This window comes from Papio anubis, chromosome 1 (assembly GCF_008728515.1).
Source record: "Papio anubis isolate 15944 chromosome 1, Panubis1.0, whole genome shotgun sequence".
NCBI classification, from domain to species: Eukaryota; Metazoa; Chordata; class Mammalia; order Primates; family Cercopithecidae; genus Papio; species Papio anubis.
In genome coordinates this window covers 116,477,043-116,500,475 of record NC_044976.1, presented here as the reverse complement: position 1 = coordinate 116,500,475, position 23,433 = coordinate 116,477,043, and the positions used below count along the sequence as shown (strand labels likewise).

The window sequence follows — 23,433 nt, the reverse complement described above, 5'->3', positions numbered from 1 at the left end:
TGGCAGAACCAAGATTTAACAACAGACCTTCTTATTTCAAAGACCGCAGCCTGCCAAACCTTCTTTCTTACTTCCCAAGCAGTAATTCTTTATTTTTGGAGCTATCCAGCATATCATAACTATAAACCCAGGTACTATAACAGGTGCCTCAGAGAAATGCTCTCATTTTTGCAATAGCACAGCAAGGTGGGTTGTAGTATAGTCAGTTTATCGATTTCACAGAAAAGGAGCTCATAAAGGTTACTTGCCCAAGATCACACAGCCAAACAAAGAAATGATCATAAAGCTTTCTTCCCCCAAATCAGTCACTCTCCAGGATTTTCAGGCATCAACAGACTCCCATCACATTCAATGCTTTCATACAAGTGAATCCTCACCTTAGCAAACCAGGCCCATCATGATCTGGTTTCTGTCCATCTTTCTGTTCCCCCATTTATACCAATCTTTCCCACCAGATGAAGCTCCTTGTGGTTCCTCAAACTACTGTATCACCCTATGTACATTATACCTGCAGTTTCCTCTTTCCATCTTTGTCTACTGCTAACTTCTACAATACTCATCCTATGGCCCATTTTGTCAGAAGCCACCCACCATATGTCTTACCACCAACCATCTCATCACAAAGGCAGACCTCATTACCAGTCCTCTTGCTCTTGCAGCGCTCTATGAATATCTGTACCAAAGCACTGAAAACACCATTGTGTGATTGTCTGCTGAGTCAGCTATCACCACTACAAGGCCCAATCCTCCTTGAAGGTATAGAACACATTTCATTTAACTTTGCATTCCCAAAGCCTACCATAATACAGAAAAGAAAGTAGAACTCAGAATCTTTATTAAATGAATAAGAAAATGGGAAGGGAAGGGAAATAAAATAAAAAAGGCAAAAGGGTAGATGTTAAGGACTAAACTCAGGTCGGTCTGATTCCGAACTAGACAAGACTGTTACCATTCCATACCCAACATAATGCTCCCCACTTTATCAAAGTTGTGACTCTTCTCATTATCCCTTCTCTTTTTAAATTATTTCTTTTCTTTTTTTTTTTTCCTTTTGAGACAAGGTCTTGCTCTGTCAGGCTGGAGTGCAGTGGTGCAATCACAGTTCACTAGAGCTTTGAACTCCTGGGTTCAAGTCATCCTCCTACCCCAGCCTGCTGAGTAGTGAAGTTGCAGGTGCACACCACCACACCCAGCTAATTTTGTTTGTTTGTTTGTTGTTGTTGTTGTTTTGTAGAGACAAAATCTCATTATGTTGCCCATGTTCTCTTTCCACTCAGGTACCAAGGCCTCCATTCTTCTCTGTGGCTATCAAGACAGCACATGGAGCTTTGCTCATCACCAACTAGCTCCGTTCTTGGATTTTCCAGAGTTTTCCATCTGACTTCTGTTTGATTTTTCTGTTTGAATCCTTCTATCCAAGAGAGTTCATCCAATAAAAACAAAAATAAATTAGATTCTGATATTACTAAAGGACAATATCTTAACAATGTCCTCTCCAAATAAATATTTAGGGTTGAACAGAATTTTAAATTTAGAAAACAACCTAATATAACTTTTTGCACTTCAGATTAATTTGTGGAGTATCTTCCTTGCAAAAAAAAGTTCTGTATTTTAATCTCTTAATAACAAACTGCACTTTTAAACCACTTTCACCATGTTTTTCATATTATAAAATATTATGTATTTATTGTAGAAGATATACAGGTATAAATATACACAATGAAGAAAATTCTAATAAACCATAATCATACTATTTAAAGATAATCACTCTTATTTTAGTATTATCCTTTTTATGCATACATAATTACAGTCATGCATCACTTAGTGACAGGGTTGCATTTGAGAAATGCATCATTGAGCATTTTTTTTTTGTTGTATACACATCACAGAATTTAGTTACACAAACCTACTTGGTATAGCCTACTACATACCTATACTGTTATGGCATAGCTATTGCTCCTAGGTTACAAACCTGTGTAGCATGTTACTATACTGAATGCTGTAGGCAATTGTAATACAGTGGTAAGTATTTGTGTATCTAAACACAGAAAAGGTATGAATTGCCCTATGATGTTGAGATGGCCACATCACTAGGCGATAGAAATTTTTCCGCTCCATTACAATCTCATGGAAATGCCACCATACATGCAGCCCACGGTTGACCGAATGTTACGTGTGTATGACTGCATTATAAGAATAGTTAATATCTACTCTAGGAATGCTGTGAGCCAGCACTGTTCTAAGCATGTTATGTGGATTATTTTAGCCCTCAGAACAATCTCATTAGATTGGCAAAATTATCTCCACTTAACATATGGAGAAACTGAGGCATAGAGAGGTGGTTTGCCCAAGGCTACACACATATTAAGTGGTAGAGCTGGTACTTGAACAGAGGCAGCCTACCTCCTGAGGATGTGCTTGTAGCCCATAAAATATACTGCCTCCCACACTCATATAAGCTTGAGATCAGACTGTGAAATCTATGTTAGTAACTTGCTGATTTGTAGTTAATATACCTTGAAAAGTTTCCATGTAATTTAATATTCTTCTGAAGCATCATGTTAATGAGTGCCTAATCTTTCATCATTTTGATGTGCCATTATTAATTAAACAAGTTTCTATTGTTAAAAGCTTAGTTTATTTTCCAACCTACTATAAACATACTGTGACCAACAACAGTATAACTAATTTTTTACTGACAACTTAGAATTGAAATTACTGGGTTAAAAGATAGGAACTTGACACACACCCACCATTCACAGCCTCCAATGTAGCTCAAAAATAAGTAAATAAATTTAAAAAATGAAATACCCCAGTAATTGACCACTACAGTTGCTGACTAGCACAGCCTGCACTCTGGGGCTTTTCTGCCAAGTTCTTCCCTATTCTTGGAGCTGGTCATAATAAATGGAGGAAAAAAAAAAAAAAAAAACAACATCCTAAGCCAGGCATGTGCTGTTGTCAAAGACTGTCCACATACTTCTCCTTGGACCAGTGCCACCACCTGCTGCTGGGGAACATGCCTCCCTCTGCCTTTCTCCTCTGTCAACACCACACCAGAATGAGTTATCATTTGCAGTTCAGCAGTTGGTATCACCAACATAGAGGCCCTTCTCATTTGGAATCCTTACCATTGGAATGACAGCAGGGAAGAGGAGGTGCAGAAAGTTTCTGGAGGAGAGGCGTGAGGGGGATCCCTCCAAGTCAACCTGCCCCATTAACCTACATAGCATATCCATGGAGGACTCAGAGGAGGGAAACAGCAAAGGCGACTTTTAAAGAGACACTCCTTAGAAAGTGGGGATCCTCATTTAGGACAAGGAGATCATGTAAAATGACCTCAGCGACAAAAAAAAAAAAAAAAAATAGAGATAAACAGCACAGCATGTCTAAGTGTTAATCAAGATGGTGAGGATAACTGGAGAATCCTTCATGACCTAATTAAAATGGAGAAGAAAAAAGTTTAGAAAACAACATATTATGAAAGAACACAGCAAATACTGATGAGGTGGCTGGCATCCTGTGAGTTTTCTGTCAAACCATTTTGTCATAAATTTTAGAGCCTCCTCATCTGGATGCCACACGTGGAATGATGAGTAATGCTCTGACACGTTCATTCAAGCACATTTTATTGAGTCTTTAAAACTAACCAATACTTACCAAGCACTTTATAAAACTCTGTTCATACACATTATCACATCTTATCCTCTTAACAACCCTGTGGGGAAATTACTATTATTACTTAATTATTATTTATGAGTTACCTGAGACTAACAAAAGTTAAGTAGCTTACCCACAATCACACAGTTAGAACTGGGATTTGAACATGGGCTTCTTGACTCCAAATCCTCCAAATCTTGCACCTACTATGTGCAAGACCCTGCCTAACAAGGTGGGCATCAAAGACCAGCAAGCCCTTAAAGAGATTGCATGAAGGTCCATTACGGGAGGAGACTGCCTTTTCTGTGCTTGGGACCAAGGCGTGCAGCAATCAACTGAACAAACAGTAAGCCCAGAGTTCTACTGTGTGCCTGACACTGACCCAGGCACAGTGGAAACAAAAGAGAAAGATATTATAACAACTGGGGGATCCTTCCCTTAATCACTAAGATTACCCAATTAAGACATTGAGGCAATTACCGAAAAGTGATGTTGTTAGTGTTGGCTAGAGTAATTAATGAACCTTTCATAAAGGAGCCAAGGCTTGATGTAAGAACAAGAGAGAAGGGATCATTTCAGTGATGGATCAGCATGAGCAAAGACCTGGAAATAATGACTAGCCATGATGCTGCACGAGGGATGAGGAGGATGAAGAGCTATGATGTGAAGAGCTATTATTCAAAGATAAATTTAACTGGAATACAGTGAAGTGTTAAAGAGAAGAAAAGAGGGATGAGGAGAATGGGACCAAATTATAGAAGGCCTAGAAAGCAAACTAATTCTATCCTTTCAACAAAGATTTACTAGGTTCCTTCTATATGCTAAACCCTGGGGATAAATAAATATGAATAGAGCACGGTATCTTCAGAAGTAAGGAGTAACAAAATGAAAGTTTATCTCAAGATAACGTATAATCTCATAACCAGTAGACAGAGCAGAAACAAGTAGGCAACAGAAATGTTACAAATCCACCCACAGTGGCAAGGTGGTTTTGGGGATATTCTCTAAGGTAGGCTACAGGTAGTATTTTCAGAAAGAAATGGGTATGAAAGAGTTCTGGTATCGGTGAAAGGAACTAGCTTTTACAGAAAGATTCCAATGTATGGGAATATCAAAGAAGGCAGAGTAAGGGAAAGGAGAAGCTGGAGGAGAGAGGATTCCAATATGAGAGGAACATAGGAATGTGTTGTTACCTAGATCCTGAACAGGGTAAGAACCCAGGAATGGGGAAATAAGGTAGAAACCCAAATACTAGAATTAGGGCAAAGGAGCAGGTCTTGGAACCAAGGAACAAGGCAAAAGCCTGAAGACAGAAAGCTGACTGCAAAGTCAGTCTAGCCCAGAAGCATGACTGTTCACTGGACATGTGTCCCTGCCCAAATCTCGTGTTGAAATATAATCCCTGCCAGGCTCACATCTACAATTCCAGCACTTTGGGAGGCAGAAGCGGGTGGATCACTTGAGGTCAGGAGTTCGAGTCCAGCCTGGCCAATGGCTTAGTAGAAACCTCGTCTCTACTAAAACTGCAAAAGTCTCAGCTACTTGGGAGGCTGAGGCAGGAGAATCACTGGAACCCAGGAGGCAGAGGTTGCAGCAAGCCAAGATCATGCCACTGCACTCTGGCCTAGCCTATAGATCGAGAGTCTGTCGAAAGAAAGGAAGGAAGGAAAGAAGGAAGGAAGGAAGGAAGGAAGGAAGGAAGGAAGGAAGGAAGGAAGGAAGGAAGGAAGGAAGGAAGGGAGGGAGAGAGAGAGAAAGAGAGAGAGCGAAAAAGAGAAAGAAAGAGAGAAAGAGAGAGAGAGAGAAGGAAGGAAGGAAGGAAGGAAGGAGAAAGCAAGAGAAAGAAAGCAAGAGAAAGAGAGATTGAGAGAGAGAGAAGGAAGGGAGGAAGGGAGGAAGGAAGGAAGGAAGAAGGAAAGAAGAAAGAAGGAAGGAAGGAAGAAAAGAAAGAGAGAGAAAGAAATAGAGATATTGAGAGAGAGAAGGAAGGAAGGAAGGAAGGAAGGAAGGAAGGAAGGAAGGAAGGAAGGAAGGAAAGAAGGAAGGAAGGAAGGAAGAAGGAAGGAAGAAAAGAAGGAAGGAAGAAAGGGAAAGAGAGAGAAAGAGAGAGATTGAGAGAGAGAAGGAAGGAAGGAGGGGAGGAAGGAAGGAAGGAAAGAAGGAAGGAAGGAAGATGGAAGGAAGGAAGGAAAGAAAGAAGAAAGAAGGAAGGGAGGAAGGAAGGAAGGAAGGAAGGGAGGGAGGGAGGGAGAGAGGGAGAGAGGGAAAGAAAGAAAGAAAAGAAAAGAAAAAAGAAAGAGAGGGAGGGAGGGAGGAAGGAAGGAAGGAAGGTCCCCAATCCCCAAAGTGTGGGACCTGGTGGGAGCTGAATTATGGGGGCAGATTTCTCATGAATGGTTTAGTACCATTGGCTTGGTACTATTCTCATGATAGTGAGTGACTCTTCACGAGATCAGTTCATTTAAACATGTGAGACATCTCCTCCTTCACTCTCTTGCTCCTGCTCTCACCATCTGAGCTGCCTGCCTCCACTTCAACTTCTTCCATGATTGTGAGCTTCCTGAGGCCTTTCCAGAAATAGATGCCAGCATTATGCTTCCTGTACAGCCTGAAGAACCATGAGACAATTAAACCTCTTTTCTCATAAATTACGCAGGCTCAGGTATTTCTTTATAGCAGTGCAAGAATGAACTAACACAGCCTGGGTCAGGACTGAGTCTCTAGATGGAGTATAGGCCTATTGGAAAGCCTCACAGAATTCCAGACCCAGAAGTCAAACCCATCATGGTGCATATTCCTAAAATTTTCCAAGAGGAGCTTCTGTAATCTGTCTTAACACTGCCGACCTAATTTTATATCTGGCCTGTCTTTATTTTAATGCATACTTGATTCCAATCACGCTATTCTCATCGCCGTACCCTACCTACACCCCAACTGACCAGCACACCACACAAACACACACACATACCCCACAGTAATTTCCTCTTTGAAATTTTGCTTGTGCCAACTCTTTCACCCATGTAATGCTCTCTATCTTTCATTCAAGTCCTTTCTAGCTCTTTTATGAAACTACCAGAGTTTGAAGGTTTGTTTCTGTGAATCGGAGAACAGTTTCACCCTATCCTCCCACTGATCAGCTTCTTTATTGTTATAACTTAGAGAACATTTTATAGGCCTGAATGTTGCTTCCTCATTTTGGTTACTGTCATTTAGATTTGGTTTCTAGGGAAATTCCTTCTGAATTTCAACTTGGGAGATTTGGAAAATATTTATCCCTTCTCCTTTCCCAGGCTGAAACAAAGAGAGGACTCCTTGTTTCCCGACATTGAGACAGCATCCACAACAAAAACCAAGATAGATCCCAATGAGAAACTAGAGATCAGAAGAGGAGATAGAGAAAGGGAGGTTTCTGACTAATATGGGAAATTAAGTAGAAGCATTAGTGTCTAGAATAAACTAAAACAGCCATGGAGATTTTATATATGTGAGTTGGTGTTTATCAGAGGCCCTCAGCACAACCTTATTACAAGTTACTGGTGAAATACATTTATAAGGGCAATGGAGAAGAGGGAGGAGGAGGTGGAGACGGATGAGGGAGGGGGGGGGGGGGGGGGGAAGGGAAAGGAATAAAGAAGGAGAAATGAAAACGAAAACTTAATATTTACTGAGTTTATATGTGCTAAGCACTGTAATAATGTTACTTTTACCAAGGCATCCTACGATCTGTTTTTGGCACTATGGGTAAATGGTGTTTTTCATAGTATATGTAAAAATATTTATTGAAGTGAGAACCAGTAATTTGGTCTTCTTTTTGGTGAGTGTATCCCTGTGAAAACTTACAAAAAGAGTTTTCTCATTGTACTCGCCAACCATAATCAGAATCAGGATTTTAACCAAAATCATGGTGACAATATGCAATATATGAGGAGGGAGTGACTAACTCAGTTTCAGAGCTGCAACATTCTGAATTCGATATTTCAGCTGAACTTAAGTGTTATGAATTTCTGCAAAGGAAAGTTTCAGAACTCTTATTTATCTCAGATTGAATCCCAATTAGCAAGAACTATATTGTGTAAGTACATTTCTTTTCAGATAAATACCTGTCTTAAGGCTCTAATGAAAATGAAAAGGGTAAGTAAAGTAAAAAATATATATTCACTTCCCGTAAAACTGGGAACACTCTGAATTTGAACTTGGGGGTTTGAAAATATCTGTCCTTTCTCCTTTCCTGAGCTGCTAAATAGAATCTAATAAGTATATAACTATTCGTATTACAGTTGTGATTTACAAGTATTTCAGAACAGATACTTCTACATCAGCGTTTCAATGGACACTGGTAATGCAACTCATTGAGAAAAGTCAGGTATTTCTCGTTTAAGAAAGTTTGACAGGAAATTGAAGAGATCTTCAATTATTCCATACTATGCCTGGATATAAATGCAGAGGCAAAAGGCAATTATAAAGGGAGTCTGAATCAAGACAAAATTAGTTTCCCCTTAGCCAACCAAAGAAAATCCAAAAAGCTCCCAGATATTCCTCCACTTGGTTGCTACAACTAGTCTTTCTGTTTTGAAAATCTAAGCCCTAGTACCTTCTACCTCTTGCTTTTTGTACTTTTCTTTTCTGCTCTCTCCTACTTCAAAACGCTCAAGAAATGCAACACAGAGTCCTTATACCACCAGCAACCCACTCTATCTCTTTCTAACCACCCTACTTCATATTTCTTAGTGCATTGTTTGTTTCTGAAAGGCAATGTAGAGCCCAATACACCAGAAAATAATAATAATAATAATAAATCCAGGGTGTAGTTCCACTCAAATCTGCATTTTTATATCTATGTTTTTCCCACAGTAAGTGACTTTGTACGGTTTGTTGCTTAGTAATGTGTGATCTTTGACTAAAGGATTTCCTCTGCCCCACATATGTGCTCAGTATCCCTCTCTCATGTGGTAGATAATGTCTTTGATTGCAATGGCATTTATGCCATGCTGAGATTTATTCAATCTCAGTCTCAGAAGATCCTTCTGTTGTATTTCGGCTTATATGAGTTGTCTAAGTTTTGAGAGGGAGGGGATTAGGATTAAGGACCTTGAGCTCTTCCCAGGAATATTCCTATGGTTGAATTTTGTAGATATTTTACCACCTTTAGGTTCCCTCCCTTATATCCAAGTATTTCTATCATTGGACAGAATTCATTCATTTTTATGTTAGAGAAGCAAAGAATAAAAATCAATTTAAGGAAAAATAAATTCATGCAAACAGATTCACATTAAAATATACATATATTCTTAGGCGTTATAAATATACATAAGGCTGCAAATATTGAAGCAAAATTATCAGACTTTCACCAGTTGGTCATAGAAATTCTTTAATGTGGGGATAATTAATTTAAAAGGAAAGCAGTTACATTCTGTTTCATAGTTTTATTGTTTCATTTTTAAAGCTGCCTTGTCAAGGATAGACAATTTGAAGAAAGATTATAACATTTATGTTTCTGACAGCATGATACACTAAATGCAATGAACAACCTTCTTACTACAAAATATGTTATGATTCTGAATAAAATAATTTTTAAAAATATATAATTGAGCTGATAAGTATGGAAGGGAATTCACCAAAGGCCAAAAGACAAAGTGAAAGCAGGAAAACAGAAAGGTAAAGAAGCATCAAAATAACCACGAGCTTCCATTCTGACAACGCTGAGGAAAGTAGAGGGACTAGAGACAATGGCCATAGCCTCTACACATAGGTGATCTATAGCAGGCTCCCACACAGAGCTGCGACCTAAAGGAGTATACCCTTAGTAAAATGGAAAACTGAGATACACACATACATAAATCCCACTCTGCAGACAATGACAGCAAAGAAACGTGCTTGTCCCAGCTCCGGAGCAGAGTGAAAAATAAATGTTTCCCGAGATTTCAAGCCCACCTTCACACAGGTTTGTAGTAAGTGGTCCATAAAACTTCAGATCAAAAATTAGCATACACATATTTATGAGAGAAAGACACCTTTAATCCAGGCCTCAAATATTTCATTAATATTGACTTATAGAAAATAATAATAAAATGCACAAGGAGACATCAGTCCTTGAATAACAGTAGAAACAACAAAGATATATTCAAACACACCTAATGCTTCTAACGGTAGAATTATCAATTAAGAATATAGAGTAAGTATGCTTAAAATGTCAAAAGAAATAAAAGAGAGCATTAAGTGGATCAAGGAGTAAGATACTCTCTAAACAAAGTACCAGGTAGACTTGAAAGAAGTGAATCATATAGATGTACAAGAGCTGAAATTTTTAAAACAAATAAATAAAATACAATAAAATGTTAAACAGCAGATTAGACCTAGATAAAGAATTCAAAGAACATCATTTTAAAAAACTAATCATAATACAATTAAATAGAAATCAAAATTAAATATATAACTGGGGGAAACTCACATTTGAAAACAAAATCAACATGCTAATAATTCATGGATCAAAAAATAAATTACAATGAAAATTAGAAATTGTAAAGCACTAAAGAATAATACATGCTCTGTATATTAATGCTTGTAATGTGAAGCCAAAGTAGCAATTAGAGGGAAATATGAGGGCTTAAATGATTATATTACCAAATGTAAAAAGGCTAAAATCAATGTGCTAAGCATTCAACTTTATAAATTTGAGAACAGAATATAGAAAATAAAAGTAAGGAAATAAAAAAGGGCAAAACATGTTTCTGAAACAGAAAACAAACACACAATAGAGAGGATCAAACAAGCCCAAAGTTGTTATTAGAAAGACTACTAAAATTGATAAATTTCTAGAACGTTTACTCAAGAAAAAAGAAGGCAGGCAAATGATCTTCAGAGTGAAGGAGATATAATGATAGATTTTCAATGAACAGCAAAGAAAAGCATTAAAATCATTAAAGCATGAAAATATTTTCAGTAAACAGAAAAGAAAAGCATTAAAATCAGAGGTACTGTACAGTTTTGCATCAGTAGAGATTGTCTTCCTAAGAGACTAACACAGGGCCTCCAATTCCAGATAGCAGTAGGTGATGACAAATCCCATACGAATTTATATGTGAGCGGCAATCATAAGATGCCACCCTAAACAAAGCACCTTGGTAATACCCTATCATTCTTTACATAATTCTATATTCAAAAATGAGATGTGAAAGAGCTTTCAAATGCGCAACACAAATAGGGGGTATAATACTCTTATTTAACATCTAAGCCACTCTTCTGCTGCAGTGTTTTAATGAAAGGTGAAAACTCCACAGGGCAAAGAGTTGACAGAGGAGAAATGAGGGTAGAGAGGAAAACAGATGATCAATAGAAGGTAGTGCAGTCTTGGAAGTGGGAGAATGGACTATGGTGGGAAAACGCAGAGGGATATGGAAATAGGCTATTGTGATTGATGTCATTCCTCGGTAGTGCCAAAGAACTAAAGTAAAAATGTAACGTGTAAATGGATTCTAAGCTACATGAGAGTAGGGATAATATCCACCAGGCTCTCTAATCCTTAGTGCTGAGCACAGGGCCTGGCATATAACAGACACTCAACAAAATTTGCTGAATGAATCAATAAGTGAATGAATGAATAGCTAATAAAATATTAGTAGACTAGAAGGAACCATGTGGTACTGGATTAGAGTGGGAAATATTAGTGTGAACTCATGTTTACCTTAATGTAGACACAAATAGATAAAGAAGTAATTTTGTGTCTATATATGTGCATATACATGGGTTATTTCTTAAATCGGTCCACTGAGAGGGCCTAGAAACAAAAGATACTCCAGTAGCAAAGAGCATGTTCAACCATTCTCCAGGAAAGGGAATCAGGGCTCCTTGGAAAATTGGCTGCTTCAAGGGCAGGGTCAGGTAATATGCAAGATGAATGAGCCTGAAGCATCTGTAGTGCCAGAAAATAATGAAGAAAAATCTAATAAGGGGGTATATTGAGGAGACACAGAGCCAATTAAAAGACCTCTCAAATATCAAAGCTAGGGCAACTGACTGAACAATAAAATAAATAAATATTATACTACATTTGGAATACAACCCAAAGCATAAACATTCATGAGTCATTACTGAGGCAAGCAAATGACTAAATAAATAAATTAATGAGGTAGAAAATTTCCCATACAGAAAAATTTCAAGTTATTTATGTATGAATAGATACTACCCTGCCAAAGGATATTGGAGTGTAACTTCCCATACCTTACGTGTGAGCTGCACATAGTGACTTCCTTCCCAAAAACACAGTCAGGAAAGGTACGGGGCGGGGAGTAACTTTGTAGAGAAAAAACCTAATAAACGACCTCAGCCAGGACATCAAGGTTAACATCATCGATGATAATTCATGTAAATAGCATTACCCTTGACATGATGTTATGAGAATGGCACTTCACATCTTTGGTCTTTTTCTCCTATCTTGTAACTCCAGGCTAAGCATGAGAAACACTTCACAAATTATCATACCACCTCAAAATCGTCAAGGTCATCAAAAACAAAGTTTGAGAAATTGTCAGTCTGGAGGAGCCTAAGGAGACAAGACTTCTGAATGTCATGTGGCATTCTGGGTGGGATCCTGGAACAGAAAAAGGACATTGGGTTAAAACTATTAGTTAGCACATCAATATTAGTTCATTTGTTGCAACAAATATACCATACTAATTTAAGATGTTACCAATAGGGGAAACTGGATGCAGTTACATACAAACCCTCTGCACGATCTTTGAAACTTTACTGTAAATCTACAACTATTCTAAAATCAAACATTTATTTTTAAAATATTAGCTAACATTTATAAAGAGCTAGTATGTGCTGTGAACTGTTCTAATCACTGATAGCTACTACTTTCACCTTCATGACAGTCCTATAACACAAACATAATTATTCTCATTTCATTTTTAAAAACAAAACAAAAAAGTGAAGCAAAGAGGGATTGAATAATTTGCTCAAGGTCATCAAACAGCCAGCAAGGAGTGAGGCAGGGAATTGAACCCAGGAGAAAGAATGTTGATTTTTCTCAAGGGCACAAGATGCCCTCTGAAAGTGCCTCTCAGGTCTATAATTGGATTCTCCAATTTTTAATTAGCCTCCTGTGTTGAAGAAGGACTATATGACAAGTTGAACAGCTAATATCAGGAGAAGTTTTAGAAACTGTGATAACAAATAGCTTAACAGGGTTTCAAACGACGACCAGACTGAACGGGGAGGGAGAAGAGATTATGCGTATAAATGTGAGTAACTTAAGCTTTATAAAAACAATTTCAATAAAATGAGGAATTTACTTAGTGGGATAAAATTGGCAACGGTTATTACCCAAAAGTATAATAGCGGAAAATGGCCACACTCTAAAGGATTAAGACAGCTGGCTCAGGTGAAGTGCATACAGTTATGCAAAAATAATCATAAAAGTTTTAAAATGTGGATGATTGGCAAATTGTGTAACTTGATTTTGAACAAAAATGGAAGCCTAAAGATTATAACCAGCTTTAAAAAAAAAAAAAAAGAAAGAAAGAAAAGAAAAGAAAGAACCATGGGAGCATAAAGAAGCCACTGCTATTTACAAAACAAAAAGTAAAGCACCAAAATCAAAGCATAACACACAAAGAATAAAGTTTTGTTTTGCTTAATACAGTACAGAGTTGAAATATAAGAAAGAGCCAATAAAGCTGTTATTTGGGTGGGCAGAGTTAGAAACAGTTGGCTCCCATAAAGGAAATGGCAGAAGACCTGAATAGATTCATTCAGAAGTGGAAGGAGACAGAGAGACCAGCCTACACCACCACCTTTAGAAGCATTATTTGTTCTGCTGATAGATTTGTGCACTGGCTGAAATTTTGTTTTTGAATGAGTCTTTTCTTATCGTTTTCCTTTGCTTCCTAGTGTCTGACTTCAAGTGCTTTCTTTTTTTCTCATATTCTTTACTTATATTCATTTTTGTCAATCAAATGGTAAAACCTTTGTTGGAAGTTTTCTGAGAATGTGTATTTGAAAGCGGACAGAAATGCAATACAGGGCCTTTTCCTCAGTATGACATTATCCTTCCTCCCTTTTCAGACTGACACATTCACAAAACACGCTTAAAGTAGATTTTAATAGGATGATTTCCTTACTATTACATTTTAAAACTTAAAAGATACCAGTGTTGTGAAAATTTCTTGATACTGTGCATAGAGGCCAGTGCTCACTGATATCTTTAAAAAATTGAAGGCCTGGATGGGCGCGGTGGCTCATGCCTGTAATCCCAGCACTTTGGGAGGCCGAGACGGGCGCATCACGAGGTCAGGAGATGTAGACCACCCTGGCTAACACGGTGAAAGCCCGTCTCCACTAAAAAATTAGCTGGGCGTCATGGTGAGCGCCTGTAGTCCCAGTCACTCCAGAGGCTGAGGCAGGAGAATGGCGTGAACCTGGGAGGCGGAGCTTGCAGTGAGCCGAGATTGCACCACTACACTCCAGCCTGGACAACAGAGCGAGACTCCACCTCAAAAAAAAAAAAAAAAAAAAAAAAATTGCAGGCCGGGCGTGGTGGCTCACGCCTGTAATCCCGGCACCTTGGGAGGCTTGAGGCGGGTGGATCACAAGGTCAGGAAATCGAGACCATCCTGGCTAACATGATGAAACCCCATCTCTCCTAAAAATACAAAAAATTAGCCAGGCGTGGTGACAGTCACCTGTAATCCCAGTTACTTGGGAGGCTGAGGCAGAAGAATGACATGAACCCGGGAGACGGAGCTTACAGTGAGCCGAGATCGTGCCACTCCCATCTGGGCAATAGTGCGAGACTCCATCTCAAAAAAAAAGAAAAAATATTACAAATATTAAAATGTATATAATAAAAACTGTGTATTGTAATAGATATAATTTTACCAGCTTACACAATTTAAACAAAATTTTTATTTTTACATTTTAGGGATATACAATAGTTGTACATATTTCTAGAGAATATGATATTTTGATACAAGCATACAATGTGTAATGATCAAATCGGGGTAATTGGGATACTATTACCTCAAATACTTGTCATTTATTTGTGTTGCAAACATTCCAATTCCAGTCTTCTAGTAATTTTGAAATATAAAATAAATTAACTATAATTGCCCTATTGTGCTACCAAACACTAGATTTTATTCCATCTAACTGTATTTTTGTACCCATTGACCATCGCCTCTTTATTCCCCACCCATCTCTATTACCCTAATCAGTATCTGGTAACCATAATTCTACTCTTTATCTCCATGAGATCAATCTTTTAGCTCCCACATATAAGTGAGAATATATAATATTTATCTTTCTGTGCCTAGCTTATTTTGCTTAATATAATGTCCTCCAGTTCCATCCACGTTGTTGCAAACAACAAGAGTTAATTCTTTTTTATAGCCAATTAATATTTCATTGTGTAAATGTACCCCATTTTCTTTATCCACCCATCCATCGATGGACACATGTTGATTCCATATGCTGACTATTGTGAATAGTGCTGCAATAAACATGGGCGTGAAGACATCTCTTTAATATACTGATTTCCTTTCTTTTGGATATATACCCAGCAGTGGGATTGCTAGATCATACAATAGTTGTATTTTTAGATTTTTGAGGAACCTTCATACTGATCTCCATAATGTCTGTACTAATTTACATTCTCACCAACAGTTTGCGAGGGTTCATCTTTCTTTAGGTCCTCACTGGCATCTGCTATTTTTTGTCGTTTTGATAAAGCCATTTTAACTGGGGTGAGATTATGTTTCATTGTGGCTTTGATTTGCATTTCTCTGATGGTTAGTGATGTGGAACAATTTTTCATATACCTGTTGATCATTTGTATGCCTTCTTTTGAGAAATGTCTATTAGGATCTTTTGCTCATGTTTTAATCCAATTATTTGGTGTTTTAATTTTTTTTTTTTTTTTTTTTGCTATTGAGTAGTTTGTGTTCCTTATGTAGTCTAGCTATCAATCTCTTGTCATTTAAATAGTTTGCATATATTTTCTGTCATTCTGTGGGTTGTCTCTTCACTACTGACTGTTTCATTTGCTGTGCAGAAGCTTTTTAACTTGATAAGATCCCATTTATCCATTTTTGCTTCTGTTGCCCGTGCTTTTGAGGTCCTACTAAAGAAATCTTTGCCTAGGCCAATGTTCCAAAGCGTTTCTCCAATGTTTTATTCTAGTGGTTGTCCAGTTTTCCCAGCACCATTTATTGAAGGGACTGTCCTTTCTCCAGGGTATGTTTTTGCAGCCTTTGTTGAAAATAAGTTAACTGTAAATGCATGGATTTATATCTGGGTTCTCTATTCTGTTTCATTGGTCTGTGTGTTTCTATGCCAGTACCATGTTGTTTTAATTACTATAACTTTGTAGTTTAGTTTGAAGTCAGGTAATGTAATATTAATACCTCTGTCTCTGTTCTTTTTTGCTTAGGGTTGCTTTACAGCAATACAGAGTCTTTTGTGGTTTCATATAAATTTTAGGAATTTTTTTTCTATTTCTATGAAGAATGCCACTGGTATTTTGATAGAGATTGCACTGAACATTTAGGTTGCTTTGGGTAGTATGGATGTTTTAACAATATTAATTCTTTCAGCCCATAAATCCACCACATATCAAACTATTGGAAATGTAATTTTTTAAAAAATTCACTCTTAAAGATCAGTTTGACCCAAGAACAGTAGGAAAAATTACCTGCATAGGAAATGCATTCCAGTGAATGTAACTAAAGTAGAGTAGCTAACTACTGCTGAGCTTTTTTTCCCTAAATCCAGCAAGCATTTTTCAGTCTTTCTCACTTGACCTCTCAGTAGCAGTTAACACTACTGGACACTCCCTCATTTTAGAAATGCTCTCATCCCGTCCTTTGGCTTCAGTGCCACACCTCTTTGGTTGCATATCTATTTTCTTCCTCACAACCAGTCTCCTAAAGGTTCAGATCTAGGTTCTGCTCCCCCGTTCACTTGGTGGTCTCTCCGGGCAAACTCAACCTCATATGCTGATGATTCACCCCTGTCTATCCCTGCTGTGAGCACCAGGCCCACATATCCAATTGCCGGAGACATCTGGATGTCTCAACGGTACACACACTGAACGTATCTAAAACCAAAATCGTAATTTCCTCACCTGCCACTCAACCCCTCCAGAACCTTCTTTTTCTAGCATTCCCATCCCTCCAAATGGCAACACCAGTCAACTGAGAAATACAATTTTATTTAATCAGATAAACATTGTCTTACCATGAGACGAACATAGCATAAAATACTAAGAAAGAACATTTTATAGCTATTAGGTAAGCAAATGATCTATGAGCTTGAAAATTGGGTCCTACTGAATGATAACCCCTTCTCAATAAGTGGGGCACTATGGTATCCTACAGCCTTTGGTTGGGGTTCCCTCCATAACACGATATTACACAAAAATTGGAATCTAGCAAAGCAAAATTAATTCATGGAACTATGGATTGGCATACATGGTAAGATAGAAAAAGGTAACACAGTTGCATTTAACATTTACAAGATCATAGTCAGACACAAACTTCCTAGGAAGTCATTTGGAAATCTTCCTAGTGGTATCCTGCATTTTTTTTTTTTTTTTTGGAAGAAGGCTGAGGGTTAGGCTGGAAAAATGAATGAGAAGTTGAAAAAGGATGGGTAAGAAAAGTGGTGGACACCACTCTTCACCTAAGCCTCATATACAGTGCTACCAGGTCCTCAAAGCCCAAGTACCAATCATCTGTTCTCTCCAAAAGATTGCTCCATGATCTGGCATAATATTACTTGGTGTCATCTGTGAGACTGGAGTAGGTTTACCTCAACTATAGCTTTTACCTTGTATACAACAAAAAGAAAGTTATTGTTTAACATAGAACACATTTATAAGTAACAGAGATCTGATAAAACATTAAGAAATCAAACATTTAGGTAAGCATTTAGAGAAATGAATTACATGAGTTATGGATTTTGAAATGGTTCCCTAAGGATTCAGGGCAAATCCCTTCACTGAAGATATTAAAATTAGATTCAAAGAAGGACTTGAGAGAACACTAGAGTGAAAACTCCCACACTAATAAATATGAAACAGATGAATTTTAGCTTTGTCTATTTTTACTATGTACAGCGGTTATTTTTCTGATTCATTAAATGTAGATTCAGTATTCTAAACTCTCTCACTACAAATAACATAAAAATTAAATCAACAGCACTTAATTATGGTTCCAGACACTTACAGATATATGACAAGACATTCAAGGCCAAAACTATAAACTCCAAATACTGCTTTTATCATTGACAGAAACTGAGGGTTCTTAGGGAAGTTCTTCTCTGGAAAGGGATCTACTCCCAGGCTCCCCAGAATTCACACGGGATTACAAACTGCAAGCACTGCAGCTGATTTTAATTGCCACAGTGATGCATAGGGAGAGATGTGATATCTGGAGTAACTGGCTTCTAAACAATGAGGGGCTTTAAAGATTAAAGTCAACACTTTAAATAGCACTCAAAAATAAATAGGAAGCTAATGCTGACCATAGAATGCAGGTATAATATTCTCCATATGTTTTGGACCCTGTAGCTGAAAGACACCTAGCCCTCTGTATCACATACAATAAAAACTCAAAGACAGGGCATTATAGCACTCTATTTTGAAGGTCAGAAATGCAAAGATCATCATGTGAACAAGACATATGTATACCGAGAGGTGTTCTTGGATGTAAGATACCAACCGGAGAAATCAGTAGGTATCTGTGAGACCTTCTTAACCCAAGGCAAGTTGGTTGCTGCAGCTAAATGGATTTCGAATACCTGGCATCCTGGCCTAGAAGTGAATTGGTCCATAGTTCCCGATGTTACAACAATGGAAATACTGGATACGTCAATAGCTGGCTAAACCTTTCGAGTATGAAAAGTAATATGACTGACTTCACACCTGAGTAAGAGTGAATTATAAGATCAAAGCATAATACTTGAAGAAATAACCTATTCAGTAATCAGAGCCTAAATAAATCATGCATCTCTAGAAGTGGACAGTCTTTGGTAAACTAAACATATCAAATGCAAACTCATACTGGAAAAACTAAATCAAACAAACCAGGAGTAACCCTGCCAATGTGAAAGAAAATTCTCCAAATAGTATAGTTTTGCTTTAGTCACTGACATATGGGAAAATTTATGTAGTAAAGTATATGCTTATAAAGTTTCAACTTATATTTAGTGGGGGAAACAATTTATTATACCAAAAAAGCATAAATGTATGACAGATGGTAACGCTTTTTTTCTGTTCTTGGCACGGTCCTTTTTTGGCTGGATGACTTTTGCTACTTAAAACTATGAACATTGTCATTCACACCTATTTTCTGAAATTAAACAGACCAATTCTATGATGAAACCCCTTATAAATTTGGTTACCATATAATATCTTCCCATTTTGTATCATAAATTATCTAGAGTACCACTTTCCCTAGAATAATGGAAAAGGCCAAAACTGGGCAAAAAGCATTCTGCAATAAAACCTTTATTTTAAACTCCTTAAATCCATTTTGGAAAACTTTCTATATTTAATTGTATTCTGGTAGGACTTTACCAAGGAAACTATAAAAGATTATACTAGAAATACACTCTTCCATTCTGAAATATTTATTTTTAGCTTTTAAAATGTTCAATCCCTTTAAATCATTTTCAAAATTATAAATTATGTATATGGATAGTTAGGCGATGGATCTAGTTGGTTTATCTTCTGAAAAATAGGAACAATTTTTCCTAAGTATAGGTGATATAAGACTAGTACGTTGTATTACTTAAATATGCAAACCGTTTGTTTAAAGTAAGAAATTTATTTACTAGATAAAGGAGTGAAAGAATGTACTGTATATGCAGATGGAAAACAAGGTAAAGGGTGAGATTGAGATCTCACTTGATGCAGGGGTAGTGGGGAGGCAGGGGTTAGATCTTCCTGCCTCTCACAGTGGCTAGCATTGTGTATTGCCTCCTTGAAAGTAACAAAGTTGTTCTCTCAGGCAGTTTCAGAAAGGCTGGCTGGTGTTAGATTTATTAACAGGTGACTCTCAGATGAAAATGATAAAAAATGTTAGGGTCGTTACGGTAACCCTGGCTGATATAGCAAACCCCAGTACTTCAGCTGCTTCAAGAAAAACGTTTAATTCTCACCTACATAATAGTCCCAAGCAAATGCTTTTGGTGGGAGAAGCAGGATGATCCTCAGGGGAAGGGGAGACCTCTGTGTCGCAGAAATCATTCAGAGATTCAAGGTTTTCAAAGCCACCCCAATATCAAGAAAAAAGGGTATGAACAATGCTGGGAGACATTTTTCAAGGCCAGGCTTGGCTAGAACTGAGTCACATGTTCATATCTAAGAATAAGAAAGGCCAAAAAAATGTCTGACTCCCATATTAGGAGAAAAGAAAATGTTTGATGAACAACTGGATAGTTTTTGTCACAATAAATATTGCAGACATCTTATTGCTGCCAATATTGTGGTTGGACAGCTATCACTTGTAAAAAAATGGGGAGTGACACTATCTCTGCAATTTTTAAATAACACTTAATTTTAGTTTTTTTTCTGCTTATTCCATTTTTTCCCTTTCTTATCTGCAACCTATTTTATTAATCATCTGCTAGTGATTTGTCAAAACTGATTGCAGGTAATGGTTTATTTTGAAGTGTGCATTCACATTCAAGAAGAAAGAGTATTAGTAATGTAGTGTGACATGCACAAACAGCTAGTTAAATTTTTTGTAAAATATCCTGGAATACCAACAAACTTTTTACTACCTTTTAATAAAAAGGCAGGACTTTTTTCCCCCCAGTTTAAAACTATGAGAAGAACTTGATCAAAATTTAGAATGATCTAATTAATGATTCGGTAGATTTTTTTTTTTTTTTTTTTTTTTTGGTCTGGAAGAGACTCAACTTTATTTTCTAGCCATAATACAAAGAAAATTTTCATCTTACAAATGCTAAAACAATTTTGGTGAAGAACAAAATTTTGGAGAAAATGCTATGAAAAGTAATCAATAGCAGCCTAGGTGTTGTTATAGAGACTCTCAGGAAAATCCTTTTCTGGCAGATCTCTCTCTGGCATCACCATGCATCAGTTATTTTATTCTCATGACAAAAGAGGGCTTCCAGATGTAAATTATCTAGCCTATGGTTAGGTTGCCATAGGATCTATGTATTCCCTCCCAAGAAGATGAACTGCATTTATTCCAGCAAGAAATAAAAACTTGTAATTTTCGGTAAGTTTCTGTGAAAGACTGTTTCTAGAAATTGTTTTCCTTTAATGGTCCCTTGGTATCCACAGGGAATTGGTTCCAGGACCCCTCACATTCTCCGACAGAAAAATGTCTGATATTCAAGTCCCTTAATGATGTGTCCAGAGTTGGCATGAAGCCGCAGACCTTCGTGGTGTTACAGCTCTTAAAGATGGCAGGGACCTTGGCGGGGCACGGTGGCTCACGCCTGTAATCCCAGCACTTTGGGAAGCTGAAGCGGGCGGATGATAAGGTGAAGAGATCCAGCCCATCCTGGCTAACATAGTGAAATTTCGTCTCTACTAAAAATACAAAAATTAGACTAGTGTGGTGGCTGGCGCCTGTAGTCCCAGCTACTCCAGAGGCTGAAGAAGGACACTGGCCTGAAACCAGTCTGCCTCTGCTGGGAGGCAGAGCTTGCAGTGAGCCGAGATCCACCACTGCACTCTAGCCTGGGTGACAGAGTGAGACTCCATCTCCAAAAAAAGAAAAAAAAAAAAGAAAATGATGGCAGGGACCCAAAGAGTGAGTGGTAGCAAGGTTTGTTGTGAAGAGGAAAGAATAAAGCTTCCACAGCATTGAAGGGGACCCAGCAGGTTGCTACCCTTGGTTGGTGGCGGACAGCTTTTATTCCCTTATTGTCCCCGCCCATGTTCCATTTTTGTCCTATCAGAGTGCCCTTTCTTCAAGCCTCCCTGTGATTGGCTACTTTTAGGATCCTGCTAATTGGTGCGTTTTACAGAGTGCTGATTGGTGCGTTTTACAGAGCACTGATTGGTGCATTTTACAATCCTCTTACTAGCTACAGAGTGCTGATTGGTGATTTTTTACAGAGCACTGATTGGTGCATTTTACAATCTCCTTACTAGCTACAGAGCGCTGATTGGTGCATTTTACAATCCTCTTGTAAGACAGAAAAGTTCTCCAAGTCCCCACTGGACCCAGGAAGTCCAGCTGGCTTCACCTCTCAATAAAATGGCCTGGTATTTGCATATAACCTATGCACATCCTCTCTTACACTTTAAATCATATCTAGATTATTTATAATATCTAATATTATGTAAATGCTGTAAAATAGTTGTTATGCTGTATTTTTCTTTATTTGTATATTTATTTATGTTTTAATATTTTGGATCCAAAGTTGGTTAAATCCAGGGATGAAGAACTGTGATGATGGGAGGGCTGACGGTATCTGTATTAAGGAATTAGGATGTAAACATAAACTTCCTTTCATGGTCCAAATTGTGAACAAAAGTTGAAGTGTCATCATTAAAACTGCCCCCCAAATGAAAAAGGATGCTAGTGGCTGGATATCACTATCCTCCTTCCCTCAATTTAGTCCTCAAAGAAATTAAAAGGGTTAGCAATTAAAAGGTTTAGAACATTCCCCTGTGGAAGGTTACCCATTCATCAGGTTGTACCCAGTGAAATTAAGCTTCCGGCTTGCATCACCTCACTCATCTGGGCCATTGGGATAACTGAAGCATCTTACCTCTAGGCAAAGTGCAGGGTCTTAATGGCTAGTTAAGTCCTGGTCAGTTCTGAATTTTATATGACTAAGGAGACAGCAAGGCACCTCTGGTTGCGCTCTGCCCCAGGGTGTCCTCAAATTTGTCTGACTGCAATAAAAATCAAAAGTAAATCTAGCTCCAGAGGGGGGTATCCCTCATTTTGGCAGGCCTAAAACAGTAGTAGACAGCAGTGTAGCAGTTATGCACACTAGATCTGTGACTCAGATAATTCTGGGATCTAATCCTGGCACCATTAATCACTGTGGGAATTGGGATAAGGTGGTTGTGAGATTTAAATGAAATTTTGTATATAGCATATAACCAGTGCTCAAGAAACAATGGCTTTCATTACTATCATTATTTTGGGAAATTTGTCCAACCAGGATATTTCAGATATTGATGAGTGCAGGGTGGGAAAAAAGGGGAAAAAAAAGAAATAGTCTACTTACCAATCAATAAAAGGCAGTTTAAAGGGCTGGAGCTGTTTGGGCAGAGAAGTACATTAATCCCACCTACAATTAGATAAGGGGTCTCGTGGAAAGGTGATTGGACTTGTTTACCAAGGCCCCAGAGGCGGAGGCTGAACTAAGACCAGAGCAGAGGGTAGAGGTTAAGGAGAGACAAATTTGGCTTCATGTAAGGAAGCATTTGGGGCAGATTAGAGCGGTTGGGGAAAAAAAAAACAGCATGGGCTGCCTCCTGAAGGGGTCAGTGTTCCAATCTTGGTTACTCAGGATCGGAAGAAATCTTGCTGGAGGAGTCCTGGATGGGATTCCAGAGATTTTGAGTTTCTAGACAACGCCTCAGACCGTAGAAGAACTTAGCCCGACCTGCCGAGGCCAGCCTTGTCCTGCCCTCCTCCACTTGTGCAGCTTTCCTGCTGAAAAGTCCTCACATTTGACCAGGGGACTGCGAACCCCGCCCTCAAGCTGCCGCGCGCTCTGAAACTCCGTTGCTGTGGAGACGGAAGCGGTTGACCCAAGGATTCTGAACCGGGTTGG

General features: G+C 38.1%; 1 long non-coding RNA gene across 2 annotated transcripts; it reads right to left on the bottom strand.

Annotated features, from left to right (window-relative positions):
• Positions 1-1,165: 1,165 nt before the first annotated feature.
• LOC110740742 lies at positions 1,166-22,967 on the bottom strand. 2 transcript variants are annotated; one of them, XR_002515783.1, is made up of 3 exons: positions 22,882-22,967; positions 12,036-12,247; positions 1,166-1,408 (listed from the first exon to the last, which is right to left on the bottom strand). It is a non-coding gene; the product is annotated as an uncharacterized LOC110740742 (long non-coding RNA). The 2 variants fall into 2 exon arrangements; XR_002515782.1 differs by lacking the exon at positions 1,166-1,408 and having other exon boundaries at positions 11,801-12,247.
• Between the last annotated feature and the right edge of the window lie 466 nt (positions 22,968-23,433).